This window comes from Mesoplodon bidens, assembly GCF_964165515.1.
Source record: "Mesoplodon bidens genome assembly, chromosome: 14".
Lineage (NCBI taxonomy): Eukaryota > Metazoa > Chordata > Mammalia > Artiodactyla > Ziphiidae > Mesoplodon > Mesoplodon bidens.
In genome coordinates, this window is record NC_138170.1 from 57,501,193 (window position 1) to 57,520,711 (window position 19,519).

Genomic DNA, 19,519 nt, shown 5'->3' on the forward strand with positions numbered 1-19,519 from the left:
ATGAATGTCTAAGGACCAGTTAAGTTCTCTGTATGAAGGTGCTGGCTTATGCTGGGTCAGGGAGACATGCCAGAAAAACAGAAAGCGGAGAGGTGATTTGGCCCCTTGTATCAACAATGTGAAGTCTGGCCAGAAAACTGTACCTTCTTGGTTAAAAGGAAAGCCTCTCAAAATGGATCCTTTGTGAGAAAAGAAAAACTGAAAAGATGAACCATGATGGGCTTTGTCTAAAAGAAAAAAGCAGAAGGTTAGCCAATAAAACACAGCCACAGCCAGGGGGGCTGGCTGGCTCTGGTTCATTTTTTCTTGAGGCCCCCTCCTAGCTGAGGACTGGGAACTAGGCTAGGGCTCTCCCTCAATATGGAGAGGGACACCTGCACTGCTGCAGGGCAGGGACATGCCACGTAGGCACCCCCAACGGCTGCACGGCACAAGAGACGCTAGTAGAAAAGAAAGCTTCAAACCTGGAGAACTAACACTGTCTGAGAGATAGAAACGGAAGGACAGAAGAAAAAACACAGCCAGCCAGCCGGTTTCAGAATCATTAAAGGATTCTTATACTGTGAGTCACAGGCAGCCTAGCGAGACAGTCAGGAAGTACAAAGCAATATTTCAGGGCCCAAGAATTTGCTGTGCATAAACAGCCCTCACTGTCCCTCCAAAACAAAATGGTATTTCCCTAAAATCTAGTGCTGCCTTAACTGGTAAAACAAGCGCCTTCCCGCCACAATTTATGTAAAATTGCATATTAGCAAACATATGGTTTTGGTTCAGTCGTGAAAAAAACACTGAAACATGTAGAAGATATTTATTCCCTTTTTATTAATAGTAGTTCACTGCACAAACTCCACCTGATGGTGAGAGGTAATAATCATGCCCACTGGTAATTTCTAATTCCTTTTTGGAAAGTTTCCACTTCCACCAAACACTCTTCAGGTGATCCTGGGCAAATCACAGCCCCCCTCCATACCTGAGCCTTGTCCTGGACATGGTGAATGAAAGAGCTCATTCCTGTTCTTCCATTCTACTCTGTGACAATGGAATAATGGAAATATTTTGCCTATGTTTTCAACACAGCATTGAGTCTCTGACCAGTCTTAGACTGCTCTTAGAACTTACTGTCTGTAATGGACCCAGGGAAAGATGAATGGGACAGGTGTCTTGAGCTCCTAGAAGCTGAGTTTAGGAGCCCAGCAGACAGACTTGCCAAAATTAACCAGACCAACCCTCCAAACACCAGACATGTATAAAGAGGCAGAGAGGTTGCCATCCTCCTGGTCCTCATCCAGTAGCTTTACCTGTTTCTGTTGGCAATTCATGCACAAGTTATTTTTGCAGCTGGACCAAGATTACTGAAACAGAAAGAATAAGGTTCATATGTCCCCCTGATGCAATCTGGCAGGAAGTCTGGGATTTCCTTCCCCAACAGGGCTGTGGATCTGGATACCTTTGGCATAAAATCAACCAGCTAGGAATACACCTGTTATTCCTTCCCGCCCCCATCAATAGGGCACTTTTTCTGATCTGCCACTACTGCTTCTCCTGCTGCTTAACGACGCTAAGTGGGGCAAAGTATAGGCAAAATTTAACAGTACATGGAGTCTGCCTGAGAGATTCTCTCCATTTCTCTTTGAACATGATTTTGGCTATGCCAGTTTACCTCCTCCGGCTGCTTCAAGGTCAACAGGACACCACGACCTGGGCACCCCAGCTAGAACTGCCACGTCCATGGTATTATGCTCTAGCCCTTTCTAGAACCAGGAATTACCTCTCTCTGTCCTATTTTCAGGGTCTTTATGGCCACCAAGCTAATGAATCTTAGTTAATTTAGATGCTAGTAAAGGATTCTGGTATATTTGCACTTTAAGTCCTTCACTTTTGTAAAACAAAGAAGTTACATAATAGTAGAACAAATGTCTCATCCAAGATGCTCTTCTAAAAGTAGCAGAACTGGGATTCAAAGTGGTCTGACTCAACAGAGACACAGATGTAGAGAACAAACGTATGGAAAGGGGGGAAGTGGCAGGGAGAGGGGTGGTGGTGGGATGAATTGGGAGATGGGGATTGACGTATATACACTAATATGTATAAAATAGATAACCAATAAGAACCTGTTGTATAAAAAATAAATTAAATTAAATTAAACAAAGTGGTCTAAGTATAGTTCTCCCATCATTGTAAATAGAGATGGAGCCACACTCAAAGATATTTTTCTTAAGATGTGTTAGCTCTTTTCGATCTGATGTTCTCAGTCTTACTCTAATAATGCCTTATTTTGAGGGATACAATTGAGCAAGAAAGTTTTGGTAACTCTTTGAAACTTTCTCTGGTAGAACGCTGCTCTCTGACAGAGATCCATGATGTAAAATAGTACACGACTTCAATTGCCTTTATCCTGAGGGTCAGTCACGATACTGTGACAACTCTGAACAAGAATCATCTTCCATATCTGCTTGTTTATACTTCTCTAGATCACATCCAAAGATACAAACAAGCCTAAGGACTTCTGAGGACATTTCCTGTCAATTGAGCAGAACATTTCCCAGACGGTCAAATGAAGTTGAGAGATAGCAGGAAAATTTGAATAAATAACCATAGATAAATAATTCCTGGCTCCCTGAGCCATGATGTTAGAACAGGATCATACTGCTTTCTCCCCAGCTCCTCAAGGCATTCTCTTAGCCCACAGAGCCCCAACAGCTAGATACCAGGCTGTTAATGTTGAAAATGCTGCCCTTTGTTAGTTGGGAAGAAGTTCTAGAAATTTAGCAAGTGCAGTTGCGTGGAAGAGAAAGCAGAGTCCAACTTAAGAGAGTTTGGGGAAATTTTATCAGTAAGCGTATTTCTTGGAGCAAGTTGTTTTAGTTTTTTTTTTTCCCCTCTATATACAAAGTCCTAATGAATTACTTCTTAAAAAGAGGAGTAGGAGAATGGGGTAAGTGATAGGGAAACCATTCTGTAACTGTTTCTTTTGTCTTCGTCTATCTCCATTTCAGACTTTCTTCACTTCTCTTTCATTAACAATAGTTAATTTGGGGCTTCGTGGCGCAGTGGTTGAGAATCTGCCTGCCAATGCAGGGGACACGGGTTCGAGCCCTGATCTGGGAAGATCCCACATGCCGCGGAGCAACTAGGCCCGTGAGCCACAACTACTGAGCCTGCGCGTCTGGAGCCTGTGCTCCACAGCAAGAGAGGCCGGGATAGTGAGAGGCCCGCGCACCGCGATGAAGAGTGGCCCCCGCTCCCGGCAACTGGAGAAAGCCCTCGCACAGAAATGAAGACCCAACACAGCAAAAATAAATTAATTAATTAATAAACTCCTACCCCCAACATCTAAAAAAAAAAAAAAGTTAATTTGGTAGTTATTTTATAAACCTAAAAAAGTCTTCGAATATTTCTTATAAGATCTCCTTCAATGATTATGCAAAATATTAAAATGCTGCATAAACTGTTCAGAAGTCAGGGCAAGGAGAGAATCCAGTTGGTATCAGGATTCATTATAAACTAAAATGCAAGAGACCAAGAGCTTAGGATAAAAATGGGGGGTGTGTGTGGAGAGTGTCAGTGGGGTGCAATGTCATGAGCAAGCAAAAGGTATAGGAATCAAAATGTCAAGTGTAAGAGGAAGGAGTGAGTAGGTCCCATGGGTCAGGGCAGATAAGGTCAGGAGCCAAGAGGTCAAGTCCATCCAAGGAATGGCCCTAGGAAGTAGAGATCCTTCCAAGTGGGCCAAACTGGGTCAAAGGTTCCATTCCACTTTGTTTACAAATCCTGCCTATGTAGAAACCAGCCTGGGGGTGAATCCAATGAGCAGATGGATATTTCTGATAAAGAAGAAAAGGAAACAAGAATTAATGAACCCCAAAAGCATGCCAAACATTGGACATACCTGCTTGGTTTTCACCACACTTAGAGAGAGAATGTATGTCATGTTTTCGGGTTGCCTCTCACCTTTTGTGCATTTTGCTATGTTTGGGCAGTTCCCTGCCTTATGAGGTCTGCCTCCCTAAAGTCAAGTCAGAGAATTTGCTTCCCCAGAGACCTCAGCAGCTAGAAAAAAAGCATGATGCCTAGGGTCTGCCACTAAGATGCTCCCAGGCAACAGTTTAATCAGAAAGATGAACCAGAGGAAGGAGGTGATACCTGGGACCCATTTGCTGACAAGGGTGGCAGAGGCATCCAGTCTTCTGGGGTACCAGTTGTTGTAAGAACAGTTCCTGGCCCAGAAGTATCAGTGCTGGCAGAGCTCCAGCAGAGTGTGCATTCCCGGCAGCCATTCTGGGCTCTGGGGGAAAGCAGGGTCAGCAGCTTCCTTATTGGGTCACTTCTGCAGCATAGTTTCAGGCCTTGACCCCAGAAGCTTAGCCTTAAGCCTGCTTCTCTAGCCTTGCCAACTGCTCTGTGAGCTACCCAATATCTTTTCTGCCTAATCAGCGTGAGTCAGCTGCTGTTGCTCATAATTAAGAGCCCTGAGTGTTTAGAGATTAAGTATTGCTACTATCCCTTCTTACTGAATGGAGGCCAGGATTGAAAGATGAGAAGAAACTTAAATAAGAGAAGTTAAGTAACTTGGGATTGACATATATACACTAATATGTATAAAATGGATAACTAATAAGAACATGCTGTATAAAAGAATAAATAAAATAAAATTCAAAGAAAAAAAAAAGTTAAGTAACTTGCCCAAGGACATAAAGTTCAAAAGCAGCAGAGGCAGAATTTGAAGCCAGGACTGTCAGACTATAAAAATGGTGGGGCTCCCCATTTATAACAGGAAAAAGATCAGGGAAAGAGCACTTATGTAGGGTAGGCTAGGGAACAGCTTGCATTTCTACAGATTCCAGATACCTTAGTAGTTGGGACACCTTTTTCTCTTTGCTTGCCTCAGTCACTTTTCTGACTTAACTGTGTGCCAATAAGCATATGGGCGATGCTAAAGATAAACCAGCACCACCAATTTCCATTGCTACCTTCAAATATTGCCGTTCACAGTTTGCAAGGGGTGGGACCACTGTCTGTGGATTGCTGAGGAGGTGGCCAACTGTTGAGGGTTTGTTTACCATTGCTTTTGATGAGTCACGGCGAGTTATGCATTATTCATAAACTGAAGGTTTGAAGAAAGTTCCCTTGTGCAATTTCTGCTCATTGGCTCCTCCAATCCAAGACTGAAACAAATAGCAGCAGATAATGAAGTATATGACCCCACCTGCACTTTCTAATAGTGTGGACTAATACCCGGAGAACCAGAAAGACAGGCTGGAAGAGCAAGTTTTAATTCGGAGTCCCACCATGTATATGAAAAAATGAAAACTGGGCATACTGATAGATACATAACAGATTGGAAATAATCTGTTGACACCTGAAAATGCCAATATCTTTTATTTTTTCTTTATTTTTATTTTTAAATATTTATTTATTTATTTGGCTACACCGGGTCTTAGCTGCAGCAGGCGGGATCTAGTTCCCTGACCAGGGATCGAACCAGGGTCCCCTGCATTGGGAGCGCAGAGTCTTAACCACTGGACCACCAGGGAAGTCCCATGAAAATTCCAATATCCTTTAAGGTGAAAAAATAAAAATGAAAACTACCTCAAGCAAGTGCCAGGAGTTAGCGCAGTTCCAACCACAATGTGAAATAGCAGAAATCTGCCTCAGAGCCCTCAGACTTCCATTCTTTCCTCCTTTCTTCCTTCAATGGTTCCCTCAACCTTTCCACTCCTCAAATACCTAGATTAAATTCTCTCTCTCTCTCCAAACTCCATTCAACAACCCACTCATTTGCCTTCAAACCGAGATACAAATGACTAATAGCAACTTAAAAAACGGCTCGTTCCCCAAGCATTTACACTTAAACTCAGTCAAAACCTTAAGAACAGGGACTACGTTTTGTAGTGGCCATCAGTCACTTGTAGTTATCCCAAAATCGTTCTTTATATCTCATAATGAAAATAGTATTCTTTGATATATATATATAAAATTGATGTGTGTCCATTTGACTGGGTCACGGAGTGACCAGATATTTGGTTTAAACATTACTTTTGGGTGTGTCTGCGAGGGTGTTTCTGGTTGAGATTAGCATTTGAATTGGTGGATTGAATAGAGCCAATTGCCCTCCCCCTTGTGGGTGGGCCTTTTGAAGGCCTGAGTTGAGTAAAAGGCTGAGTGAGAAAGAATTCTTACCTTCTGCCTAATGGTGTTTGAGCTGGGACATTGGTCTTTAGCCTTCAGACTCAGACTGGAACTCTATCATTGACTCTCCTGGGTCTCCAGCTTGCCGACTGCAGATCTTGGGACCTTTCAGCTTCCATATTCACATAGGATAATTCCTGATAGATAGATACATACATACATACACAGATACACAGATAGATAGACAGAACGATCTTATTGGTCTGTTTCTCTGGAGAAGCCAGACTAATACACATATGTATTCATTATAAAGTATTAGAAAAATAATGAATCCTGGGAATTCCCTGGCAGTCCAGTGGTTAGGACTCCACGAGTTCACTGCCAAAGGTGAGGGTTCGATCCCTGGTCGGGGAACTAAGATCCTGCAAGTGGCACGGTGCAGCCAAAATAAATAAATAAATAATGAATCCTTGTGGGCCTACCACCCAATCCAAGAAAAAAATGCCTACGGCTCTTCCCTTTTCTATTCTCCAGGCTCCTTCTCAGATGTCCAAAAATATTCTGAACACCTTCTTCACATTTTGATAGTTCTTCACTCTGTAGCTCCTGTCTTCTCAACAACAAATAAACAAATAAAAACTTGTATCTCCCAGTTCTTATGCAGGATACCTAGGGTAATTCACATTCCGCCAATCAGATGCACCCGTATTAGACTGATTCAAAACCGAGTTGTAGGGCTTCCCTGCTGGCGCAGTGGCTGAGAGTCTGCCTGCCGATGCAGTGGACACGGGTTCATGCCCCGGTCCGGGAGGATCCCACATGCCATGGAGTGGCTGGGCCCGTGAGCCATGGCCGCTGAGCCTGCACGTCCGGAGCCTGTGCTCCGCAACGGGAGAGGCCACAACAGTGAGAGGCCCGCGTACCGCAAAAAAAAACAAAAAACAAAAAACCCCGAGTTGTACAGGGAAGAGGCACGGCATGAGGCATTCATATTTCTGGCATGGACTGGAAGCAGCAGTGTGGTGGCTTCCTGATCATAGCAGATGCTGTAACTCCTTTGGAAGGTCGTTTTGGAATGTGGAAGAGCACACTGGGGTTATTCCTGGAAGCCTAACTAAAGTCTGTTTCTTCAACATTTGTAATGCTTCTTTAAGCTCTATTTCCCCGAATAAATTCCTTTCTGCTTAAGGTAACCAGAGAAAATTCATTGATTACAAATAAAGAACTCTGACCAACACAAAAATTGGACTATAAGTGATTGCAGTCAACAGATTTCAAGGACATGGAACATTAGATTGACTTATCTGACCTATTTGGGCTTGGAATAAGTATTAGGATATCATTAAATGATGGGACACTAGTAACCCATGATATGTGGGATGGTAAAATAGCAATGTAAATGACTATCTTTTGTCATTTGGAATCAAGTGTCTATTGAAGCCAAATTTTGGCTTCCCTTTTGATTGTTTTCCCACTTATTACATGGGGCTAAGGAATATAAAAATAGGGGTTGGGATGGCTGCCTCTATTAGCTTCTGTGAGCTTTTAAAAATGAAGACAGGCTAAAGAATTTAAATTCTCATACTAAGGTATTGTTAGAGAAACAGGGAGCTTTTAGGACTCCTCTAAAAGAATTTTTTTATCTCTTATAGTCACAGGGCTGTCATGGCCAAATGCAAAGCAAACACAGAGTCAGACTGGGCGGTTACTGAATTTCAATGTAGGTTGAATTCATGTCCTCATTAGATGTCATATATGAAAGTCAGGGCATTATTTGGGAAAGGGGGCCACAAGAATTGGAATGAGGGCATTTGGGAGGATCCAGATGATTCTGAGTACGCTCAAACTCCACTGCACCTCTCTTACCAAAAGAAGCAGTCCTCCTCCCCTGTCTAAAGATGCTCATGTGGCCCTGCTTGAAGATCATATAGTGACCTCATCTGAGACAGTTATCGCCTACAGGAATTCCAGTTCTCCTGCCTTACACCTGTGATCCTTCATTCCCTGCAGACTTGTAACTAGTTCAAGATCTAGCATGTCCTTAGGGGCCAATTTAAAAAGCCAAAGGTGGAAGGAAAAGATTCACATGCCAAAAGAATTGCAAAATTTTGCTAAAATTGATATTGGCAAAAGCCTAGACAATATATTGGGTATTCTACCAGAAACATAATTTTATGGGCCAAATTATTAGCATGGATACACTAACCAGAGATTCTGCATTCATTCTCCTTAGCTTGAGCCAATTGTTAACTCCGTTGGTCAACTGAAACCCGGAGTCCACTGTGGCCTAGCACTGAAGGAAGTTGAAATGCTATGACTCCAGAGACTTAAGGAGATAAAAATATTGGAATGGATTTATCATACAAAACATCTAGCATATACTGAAACTAAGACTAGAGACACTCCCTTTTCTCAGGCGTTGGAGAAAACATTGATGAAGAGAGAACCAGAATCCTTGGAGAGTGCTTTGTTGAATTTCTACTGTACTCTGGGGATGAAGGTGGGAGATACTGCTATTAAAATTAGTTCCCTTATTTCAGCAGGGTTGATGGATGTCCAGAGGGGCAGACACTAAATAGTAGGATTTAAGTGCCAGAAACAGAGTAGACGCAGTGATTATAATAGCAAAATGATTTGACTTCCAGGGATCTTTTGATGGTGGCTAACTGATCACGGTGTTTCTAAAACTGAACTAGATAGGCAGCCTATGAGGGATGTACTTGACCTGTAAAACTGAAAAATCTTCTAAGCCTGGTGAACCTAGACTTAAATCATCATACCTGACTTAAATCATCACTAGAGAATCTTGGCCTATTTCCAATATCCAGACTCTCAGTTCAGTGAATGAAAAGGAGAAATCTTGAGGAAGCACATTGTAAGAACCTATGAAAATCTTCCTCTATCCCTTTACCAAAAGTACCTGCATACATTTACCAACATAACTGTGTACTAGAGAAAGGGAAATATACCTGTCACAAATTATCGACATGGCTTTGGATTTGTGCTAACCCTTAAGGACCCAGAATGTCACTGTTCCCCCACACAAGCGCAGAGCAGAGCCTTACCTATGGGGATCCAGTGATAAATGAAGTTTGAGTCCAAGTCCATCTCATGGTGGGAACAAAGTTTCTGTTGATCCAACCTCTGGTTATTTGCCCTAGTTCCTGAATTACAGTCTGAATGGATAAATCTGGTAAATAGCAGAATCCTCACATTGGCTTCCTGACCCAAAGTGAGCACTATTGTGACTGTCTTTTCCTAAGAAAATAGTAAACCAAAAGTAATGCTGTATTTTTAAGAGAAGTCGGGAACTGAGTTCCACCATCAAAAAAAACTAAAGGAACGGGTGCTTTCTATTATGTCCTCATTTAACTCACCTGCTTAACATGTGTAGTGACTAGATGGATCTTAGAGCATGATAGTGGATTATCAAAAGCTTAATCAGTCACCTCTGTTGCTACCACTCTACCTAAAGCTGTCTGTACTGAAGCAAACTGACAGCACTCTGGCCATCTAGTATGCAGTCATTACGGCTACCAATGCTTTTCTCTCTATCACAATAAGCCTAAAATACCAGAAGCAATTTGCTTTCACCCACAGGCAAAGAATCTTCATGTCCTGCCTCTGAGCTACACCAATTCTCTATGCTTCTTTTACATGTGAGAAAAAGGAACTTCTATCTTGTATAAGTATTATTATTTCAGGTTTCCTGCACTAAGAGCTAAACAAAACTCCTAACAACCTATGGTCACCTGATCTATGACAAAGGAGGCCAGAATATACAATGGAGAAAAGACAGCCTCTTCAATAAGTGGTGCAGGGAAAACTGGACAGCTACATGTAAAAGAATGAAATTAGAACACTCCGTAACACCATACACAAAAATAAACTCAAAATGGATTAAAGACCTAAATATAAGGCCAGACACTATACAACTCTTAGAGGAAAACATAGGAAGAACACTCTATGACATAAATCACAGTGAGATCCTTTTTGACCCACCTCTTAGAGAAATGGGAATAAAAATAAAAATAAACAAATGGGACCTAATGAAACTTAAAAGCTTTTGCACAGCAAAGGAAACCATAAACAAAACCAAAAGACAGCCCTCAGAATGGGAGAAAATATTTGCAAACGAAGCAACTGACAAAGGATTAATCTCCAAAATATACAAACAGCTCATGCAACTCAATATCAAAAAAACAAAAACCCAACCAAAAAATGGGCAGAAGACCTAAATAGACATTTCTCCAAGGAAGACATACAGATGACCAAGAGGCACATGAAAAGATGCTCAACATCACTATTGTTAGAGAAATGCAAATCAAAACTACAATGAGGTATCACCTCACACAGTCAGAATGGTCATCATCAAAAAATCTACAAACAATAAATGCTGGAGAGGGTGTGGAGAAGAGGGAACCCTCTTGCACTGTTGGTGGGAATGTAAAGTGATACAGCCACTATGGAGAGCAGTATGGAGGTTCCTTAAAAAACTAAAAATAGAACTACCATATGACCCAGCAATCCCACTCCTGGGCATATACCCTGAGAAAACCATAATTCAAAAAGACTCATGCACCCCAATGTCCATTACAGCACTCTTTACAATAGCCAGGACATGGAAGCAACCTAAATGTCCATCGACAGAGGAATGGATAAAGAAGATGTGGTACCTATATACAATGGAATATTTCTCAGCCATAAAAAGGAATAAAATTGGGTCATTTGTAGAGATGTGGATGGACCTAGAGACTGTCATGCAGAGTGAAGTAAGTCAGAAAGAGAAAAATAAATATTGTATATTAATGCATATATGCGGAATCTAAAAAAAATGGTAGAGATGATCTCATTTTCAAAGCAGAAAGAGAGACACAGATGTAGAGAACTAACGTATGGATACCAAGGGGGAAGGGGGGGGTGGGATGAAGTTGGAGATGGTGATTGACATATATACACTATTGATACTATGTATAAAATAGATAACTAATGAGAACCTACTGTATAGCACAGGGAACTCTATCCAATGCTCTGTGGTGACCTAAATGGGAAGGTAATCCAAAAAAAGGGGGATATAGGTATACATATAGCCGATTCACTTTGCTGTACAGTAGAAACTAACACAACATTGTAAAGCAACTATACTCCAATAAAAATTTTAAAAAACAAAAACACCCCCAAAACTCCTAACAGAAATACGGACCATGTCAAAATTCACACTGTACTCAATGGATGTGGAAGGAAGGATGTGGAGCTATCTGGGCCTTTCCTATAAGATAAATGCCCAAGAATGAGAATTTAGAGTCAGATTATTTTTCTTGAAGGTGATTAGAAAGACTGTATTAATTTTAACATTCCACATGCTGCTGGTCCACACACAGTCAAGTTAGATGGTAGATCATTCAAACATTCTAAGTTTGTTTGGCTTTTTAATCCATCAAAGTGGTGGTTAGGCTGAACTGACAAGTTGTTCCATGAGATTGACAAGTCAATTCTAACCCAGCCTTGAATAGACTCAGTCTGTGAGACTCAACTGCTTTTGATTAACAAAATGTCCTCATTTCCACCATATAACAGCAATTTTTAAAGTTTTGTTTTTTTGATGTAGACACAGCCACGGACCTATTCGTTTTCTTTTGGTTCTGGAACAAATACAGAATTTGCTAGTTTAACTGAAAGCTTAATCTCTCTAGGCCTCAGTAGGGAAAGAATAATAACACTATACCCACTATAAATTCCATCAGTAGAGGAGTTATGAAGACAAATGAGGCCACATTGGGTCAGTTTCCTGTTTTATGTAAACCTAAAAACAAAGTCAGAGTCACACAGGCTTAGAACCATAGGCACTGTTTTATAGATTCCCAGAAGAAAGTCACTTTATCAACATAAACTTGGCACAATTTTGAAACATTAACAGCATCCATCTCACTGGCCCATTGACTTGCTGTAGTAAGTTGTGGTATTTTCCTTATTTTATGCCTAGAGTCACAGAAAGATTAATGTTACAAGTTGAACAGTGTGATATTTACAGCTTAGTATGTTGGTGAATACTGAAGTTCTTTCCTAGGTCCAGCTTCCTGAGGACCACAGGAGAAGGTCACTCATGTGCTATGGAAACAGTGCACTTCTCCTAATGTTTAGTCCCCAGATTAATATCCATGTTCAAAAACAGGAAAGACAAGGAAAAGCTACCATCTGTCCTTAGGAGCAGGGGTATATAGTGGTGAATCAATTTCGAGAATATACTGCTTATAAATAAGAAAGAAGATCTGTACCCAGCTCTGGGTCAGAAACAAGCATGGATTTAATAGATGAGAGGCAGCAATAAAATATCACTTCCAGAGGGATCTGCTGGATTCTGAATTTTCAAAATATCATCTCCATCAAGGAGTCTTGTTGAGAATGTCAGCTACATGCTGGAGGATATAAGAGCCACTGAGGCCCTTGAGAAGCTTTATTTCTATGACACTGGGGAGGAAGGCAGTGAATCCTAGGTGATGCTGTAACATGAGTATTGTGGGACCCTTTTTCAGAGCTGGTAGCATAATGAACACATAGACTCTAGGTTATCCATGAAGAGTAACAGAATATGCCACCCTGAAATATGCCACTTTGACAATTGATTATTTTGAGCTGAAGACAGTTGGGAAGAATAAGACACAAAAAAAGTTCTCTGCCCTGCCCTTATTTGCCTAAAAGCAGGATAAAAATTTGTAAAGTTTCCCCCTCTCTCCTCTCTTCCAAGAAAGACAGACGTTAACCATCAGAGACAACCCTAGACCCTCATCTGCCTAGAGACAGCACCAGAGGAATCTACATAACAAACTTAACTAATTAGCCCTTATCTTCTCCTAGTCCCTCTATCTAGTTACATTCCCCACTTTCCTCCCACCACCAGAAACTCAAAGTCCCTCTCCTTTGTCCTGTCATTTCTCTAAAAATGTATTGTTCTTTTGTTAAGATGCAATATAAGCCCAAGCTCTAACCGCCTCTTTGAGTTACTCATCTCTGAGGACTCCCATGTGTATACACAGGTTAATAAGCTTCTGTTTGTTTTCTCTTGTTAATCTGTCTTGTGTCAGTCTAATTTGCAGAGCCCCAGCTGAAGAACCTAGGAGGATAGAGAGAAAAAGAATTTTGTTCCTCCCCTATACCTAGATTAGGCCACCAAGAAGTCAGCTGTCACACATATATGAACATGCACCATGGATCAAAAACTGGACTATGACAGAAGATACACATGGGGTAAGACAAGGAGCCCTTGGTGAACTCACAATCCAGTAGAGGAGACAAATGTGCAAGCCAGCCATGAACAAGAGTTTTCAGTCTCCATGTAACCCTCACTCCACACACATACACAAATAGAAAATGCTGTCTTTCTCTACCCATTGGTCCCTCCCTGGCCCTTGGAGAAGTATGCACCTTTCCCAAACAGTTCCAGAACTCTGGGGATTCAGTCTTGGAGGAAGAAAAGGTAAACACTTAAGGAGATGGGCTTCCCTGGTGGCGCAGTGGTTGAGAGTCCACGTGCCAATGCAGGGGACACGGGGTCGTGCCCCGGTCCGGGAGGATCCCACATGCCGTGGAGTGGCTGGGTCCGTGAGCCATGGCCGCTGAGCCTGCGTGTCCGGAGCCTGTGCTCCGCAACGGAAGAGGCCACAACAGTGAGAGGCCCGTGTACCGCAAAAAAAAAAAAAAAAAAAAAAAAAGAAATGTTTTTGGGTGTCCTGGTCTTCATTCCTTTTTAAATGGTTTGGCAACTCTAAGGTAAAGTTGGACTTCCTCTTCATTGCTTTGGCCTATTTGGGCTGTTTCTTTCTATTCTGTGTCCTTGCAGAGATTGGACCACATGGGACCTCAGGAGCAGGACTCAGCTTCCCCCTGGATGGAAACCCTCTATACATGAGCCCAGAGGGCACTTTTCACCAAAGCTGCCAAAGAACAATAGTGCAAAGAGCAGAGGTTGAACAGGATCAAGCCGTAATAGTCATTTGTAGAAAACTGGAAAGCCAAATGAACACTGACAACACAACACCATAGTCAGTGCTACCAAATATGGGAGAATGCATGGTAAGGAGGCAATGTGCCAGCCAGAGAACCAGCCTGGGCAGTAGAGAAGCTTCTCAAACTGTAACCAAACACAATCACCTGTGGATCTGATTAAAATGCAGATTCTGCACTTCACATCCATTAGGATAGCTACTATCAAAAATAAACACAAACAAACAAAAAAAACCCCAGAAAATAACAAGTGTTAGCAAGAAAAGAGAGATGCTGGAACCCTTGTACACTGTTGGTGGAAATGTAAAGTGGTGCACCTTCTGTGGAAAATAGTATGGTGGGTCCTGAAACTTTTAAAAATAGAACTGTTCTATAATCCAGCAATTCCACTTCTGGATACACCCAGAAGAACTGAAAGCAAGGTCTCAAGGAGATATCTGTACACCCATATTCACAGTAGCACTATTCGTGATAACCAAGAAGTGGAAGCAACTCAAATGCCCACTGACAGATGAATGGATAAATAAGCTGTGGTATATATATACAATGGAACTTTATTCAGCCTTAAAAAGGAAATTCTGACACATGCTACAATATAGATGAACCTTGAGGCATTAAGCTAAGTGAAATAAACCAGTCACATAAACACAAACACTGTATGATTTCACTTATATGAAGTACCTGGAATAGTCGAATTCATAGAGAAGAGAAGTAGAACGGTGGAGTATGGTCAGGCCACTCAAGATGGCTATTCTCTCGCTCTCTCCTGTACATCCCCTGCTCGACCAGTCACTGCAGCACCTACACTCTGCTCATGTGAAATGTGCTCGCCCCCTGCCCAGCTAGTGATGATTTTAATCCTTAGACCAGAACAGCCACCCTCGTGATAATTGTTGACCTGAGGGGTTGTGAGGGATGTGTCTCAGCTGCTGGTTTCCCTGGTAACTGATAAGCCAACCTGACATCAATTCCCGCTATAAATGGTAGCCTCCTCTCCCAAATAACAAAGGTTGCTGCCATGTTCTACCTGCCATCTGCCATACATGGTGAGGTGTCGCTCCAGGACCCTTGTTTTGGATGTGTAAGATGCCCTGTCCAATAAATCATGGATGTCTCTGTTGCTGTCTCCTGGCTCTTTCTTTAGTTTCAAGGCTGGGCAACTACAAAGCTTGCAGGCCTGCAGAGTGCATCCCACACAGAGCCCGGAGAATGGGAAGTTGTTGTTTAATGGACATAGAGTTTCAGTTTTGCAAAATGAAAACAATTCTGGAGATTGATTGCACAATAATGTGAATATACTTAGCAGTATTAAACTGTACACTTAAAAATGATTAAGATGGTAAATTTTAGGGGCTTCCCTGGTGGCGCAGTGGTTGAGAGTCCGCCTGCCGATGCAGGGGACACGGGTTCATGCCCCGGTCTGGGAAGATCCCACATGCCGCGGAGCGGCTGGGCCCGTGAGCCATGGCCGCTGAGCCTGCGCGTCCGGAGCCTGTGCTCCGCAACGGGAGAGTCCCCAACAGTGAGAGGCCCACGTACCGCAAAAAAAAAAAAAAAAAAAAGATGGTAAATTTTATGTTATGTGTACAGTTGACCCTTCATATCCATGGATTCCATATCCACAGATTCAACCAAAGGTGGATTGAAAATATTTGGGAAAAAATTCCAGAAAGTTCCAAAAAGCAAAACTTGAATTTGCCACTCACCAACAACTATTTATATAGCATTTACATTGTATTAGGTATTATAAGTAATCTAGAGATGATTTAAAGTATACTGGAGGATGTGTGTAGGTTATACGCAAATACTACACCATTTTATGTAAGGGACTTGAGCCTCTGCAGATTTCGGTATCAGCAGGGTTCCTGGAACCAATCCCTTTCAGATGCTGAGGGATAACTGTATTTTACCACAACTTAAAAAAAATTTATATGCAAATTCTGATTCTAAGATCTGGAGTGGGGCTAGAGATTGTGCATTTCTGGGGGATCTCTTTAAAATTCCAAAGCTCAGGCTACACCCCAGATCCATTCAATCACAACCTCTGGGGGTGGATCCCAGGCATAGGTGGGTTTTGAAGCTTCCCCAGGTGATTCCTATGTGCAGTCATGTTTGGGAACCACTATTCTCCACTGAATTGGTTTTCACAAAGGATCCGCCTCACTCTCTTCTAGTAAAGAACTGATTGAACAGGGACCCCAGAACAGGGACTCTCCATCCAGGCTGCACTTTAGAAGAGTTTGAGGAACATTTAAAAACACTTGCACTTTGGTGCCACCATCTCCCACGTCCCAAGAGGTTTAATTGGTCTGGAGGAAGGCTTGGGCAGATCTTAAAGCTCCTCAGGTGATTTCAGTTGAAAACTCTTAGCTGAGATGTTTCCTATTAACTGTGGCCTCTGCTTAGCCCACCTCTCTGCTCTCTGATCTAGCCACCTGCTCAGACTCTGCTCTTTACCTGTCCTCTGTGCATCCCACACTCTGACATTGGTTTGATTATCCTAGTATTACAGTGTGGTTGATGATTAAGGGAGCACAGTACAAACTAATCAAGTGTATCCGGTAGGCACTGAATGCTGTCAGAAATCACCAATCTACTTTTGTGCCAATTAGCTCCGTGCCCAGAAAATTTTGATCTAAACCATCTACTTTAGCCTCACAAATGCATTCATTCCTTACAAAAGTCATAGAAAAGTTGCTTGGTTCATGCAACTTGTCCTAAAATGGGAGTAGGATGGGTAAGGGATTTGGAGAATATATATGTGTCAACTTGCCTGGACCACAGGGTGCCCCTGATATTTGTTGAAACATTATTTCTGGGTGTGTCTCTGAGGATGTTTCCAGATGAGATTAATGTTTGAATCTGTAGATTGAGTAAAGCAGATTGTCCTCCCCAGTGTGGGTGGGCCTCATCTAATCAATTGAAGGCCTGCATAGAATAAAAGGATGAATAAGAACAAATTTCCTCTCTCTGCCTGACTGCCTTTGAACTGGGACATTGATCTTCTCTTGCCTTCAGACTCGAACTTGGACTGGAATTTACTTATACCGTCAGCTCTTCTGCTTCTCAGGGCCTTCAGGCTGGAATTGGAACTATACCATTGGCTCTCCTGGGTCTGGACTCCTCAGTCTCCATAAGTGTGTGAGCCAACTCCTATGTATACATATGTATGAATTATATATGTTTATATATGTATGAGTGTGTATACCTGTATATACACACACACATATACATGCATCTGTGCCCTAGTAGTATTTCATTTATTCATTCATCACTTAAAAACATATATTTATTGAAAGCCTACTATATGCTGGACACAGTTCAACATGCTTGAATAAAATCAGCATGCACTCTCCCAGCTCTGGCGGCCTCTCTTTCCCAGATTAGTAGTAAACTCCAAATATCTGTACCTTATATACGAGACACAGATTCTATACAGATTAGTATCAGTGCTCGTTAGCAGAACTTCAGCAATCAGGCACCATATTAAGTCCCTGTCTGCCATCTCTGATGTGAGACCCACAGGTTCCTGCCACCTCTGGGGTACAGTGTCAGGCAGGGCTAAGGAGAAAACATACTTTATAAACACTGATTGCTTCTTGTTACACCTTGCTAATGTAATCTGTGTTGCAGATTAGAATTAGCATAATATTATCAGAAATGCTGGGCGAAAATGGTCTGAGGTGCTGTGCTGTTTGTGGTCTTCGTTCTGTTCTTCAGGAAGTTGTTTTAGGAAGGGCATAGCAAGACCTTGTATTTTCTTGCCAGAGTTTTAAGAGAGAACAACTTCTTTGCCCTTTTCTTCTTCAAATAATGAATCATGAGTAATAAGCTACATCACTGTGTCATGTATGACTGCTCCTGGCCAAAGAACATTGAACAAAATTCTGATGTCACAGGGTTTTTTTGTTTGTTTGTTTGGGTTTTTTTTCAAGTTCTTTTTGACCTTTCAGATCAAAACTGTGACTAACAGCAATGTTTTGGACAATTCCATTTATGGTGCACTATTTGTAAAGAACCTAAGCCATGGCCTTTCTAGAAATAGAAATAGCTTATACACACCTACACATAAGTATAACTCTTCCAAGCACTAGTTTTCTGCTGATTACATGTGAGTCTCTCTCATCTGCTGTATTTTACTATAAATCCCTCGCAGGCAGAATCCTTGCCTGCTCAATAGGACATATTTCATGCCTGCTGGCCTGTTGGAATTTTGTGGCTCTTGGAATATTGTTCACTTACCTCCTTTAACATTAAGTTCAGACTATGAAAGAGACACTAGCTACTGATTCTCCAGTCAACCTTGAATACAGAGGAGTCAATGGCACTTGCTGGGTCCTCGGAAAATTCCTGTTGAGTGCGTCAGGGAGATGCTTGAGTCCCTCTGCAGCCTTAACTTGGTCTAAATCTCCATTCTGAATGTGGCTCACTCTCTCAGACTTGACAGCCCCTCCCCTGCTGAAAGACATCCCACATTCTGATGTCAGCTTAAACACCCTGGACTGGGTCTCCAGCTCACTTCTCTTGAATCCCCTAATTCCCACACCTCTTTCCTGAAAAAAATTGTTTCCTGACTAGGATGTTAGCAGTCAGGTTCACTCGAAAGTAAAATGAGGGGGCACCTTCAAGATGGCAGAGGAGTAAGACGTGGAGATCACTCCCTCCCCACAAATACATCAGAAATACATCTACACGTGGAACAACTCCTACAGAACACCTGCTGAACGCTGGCAGCTCAGACTCCCCAAAAGGCAAGAAACTCCCCACATACCTGGGCAGGGCAAAAGAAAACAGGAAAAACAGAGGCAAAAGAATATGGACAGGACCTGCACCAGTGGGAGGGAGCTGTGAAGAAGGAAAGGTTTCCACACACTAGGAAACCCCTTCACTGGGGAAAACGGGGGGTGGGTGGGGGAGAAGCTTCGGAGCCACAGAGGAGAGCACAGCAGCAGGGGTGCAGAGGGCAGAGCGGAGAGATTCCCACACAGAGGATCGGTGCCGACCGGCACTCACCAGCCCGAGAGGCTTGTCTGCTCACCCGCTGGGGCGGGCGGGGGCTGGGAGCTGAGGCTCGGATCCCAGGGAGAGGACTGGGGTTGGCTGCGTGATCACAGCCTGAAGGGGGCTAGTGCACCACAGCTAGCCAGGAGGGAGTCCGGGAAAAAGTGTGGAGCTGCCAAAGAGGCAAGAGACCATTGTTTCGGGGTGCGTGAAGAGAGGTAATCCAGAGCACCATCTAAACGAGCTCCAGAGACAGGCATGAGCCCCGGCTATCAGCACAGCCACCAGAGATGGGCATGAAACGCTAAGGCTGCTGCGGCAGCCACCAAGAAGCCTGTGTGCAAGCACAGGTCACTATCCACACCTCCCCTCCCCGGAGCCTGTGCAG

At 42.6% G+C, this 19,519-nt stretch overlaps 1 long non-coding RNA gene across 2 annotated transcripts in view; it reads right to left on the reverse strand.

Moving 5' to 3' along the window:
- Positions 1–6,188: 6,188 nt before the first annotated feature.
- Positions 6,189–19,519, reverse strand: part of LOC308627404 — a 118,258-nt gene continuing 104,927 nt past the window's right edge. For both annotated transcript variants that reach the window (XR_014017400.1, XR_014017401.1), the window contains exon 5: positions 6,189–6,326. This is a non-coding gene — a long non-coding RNA (uncharacterized lncRNA). The remainder of the gene's footprint in view (positions 6,327–19,519) is intronic.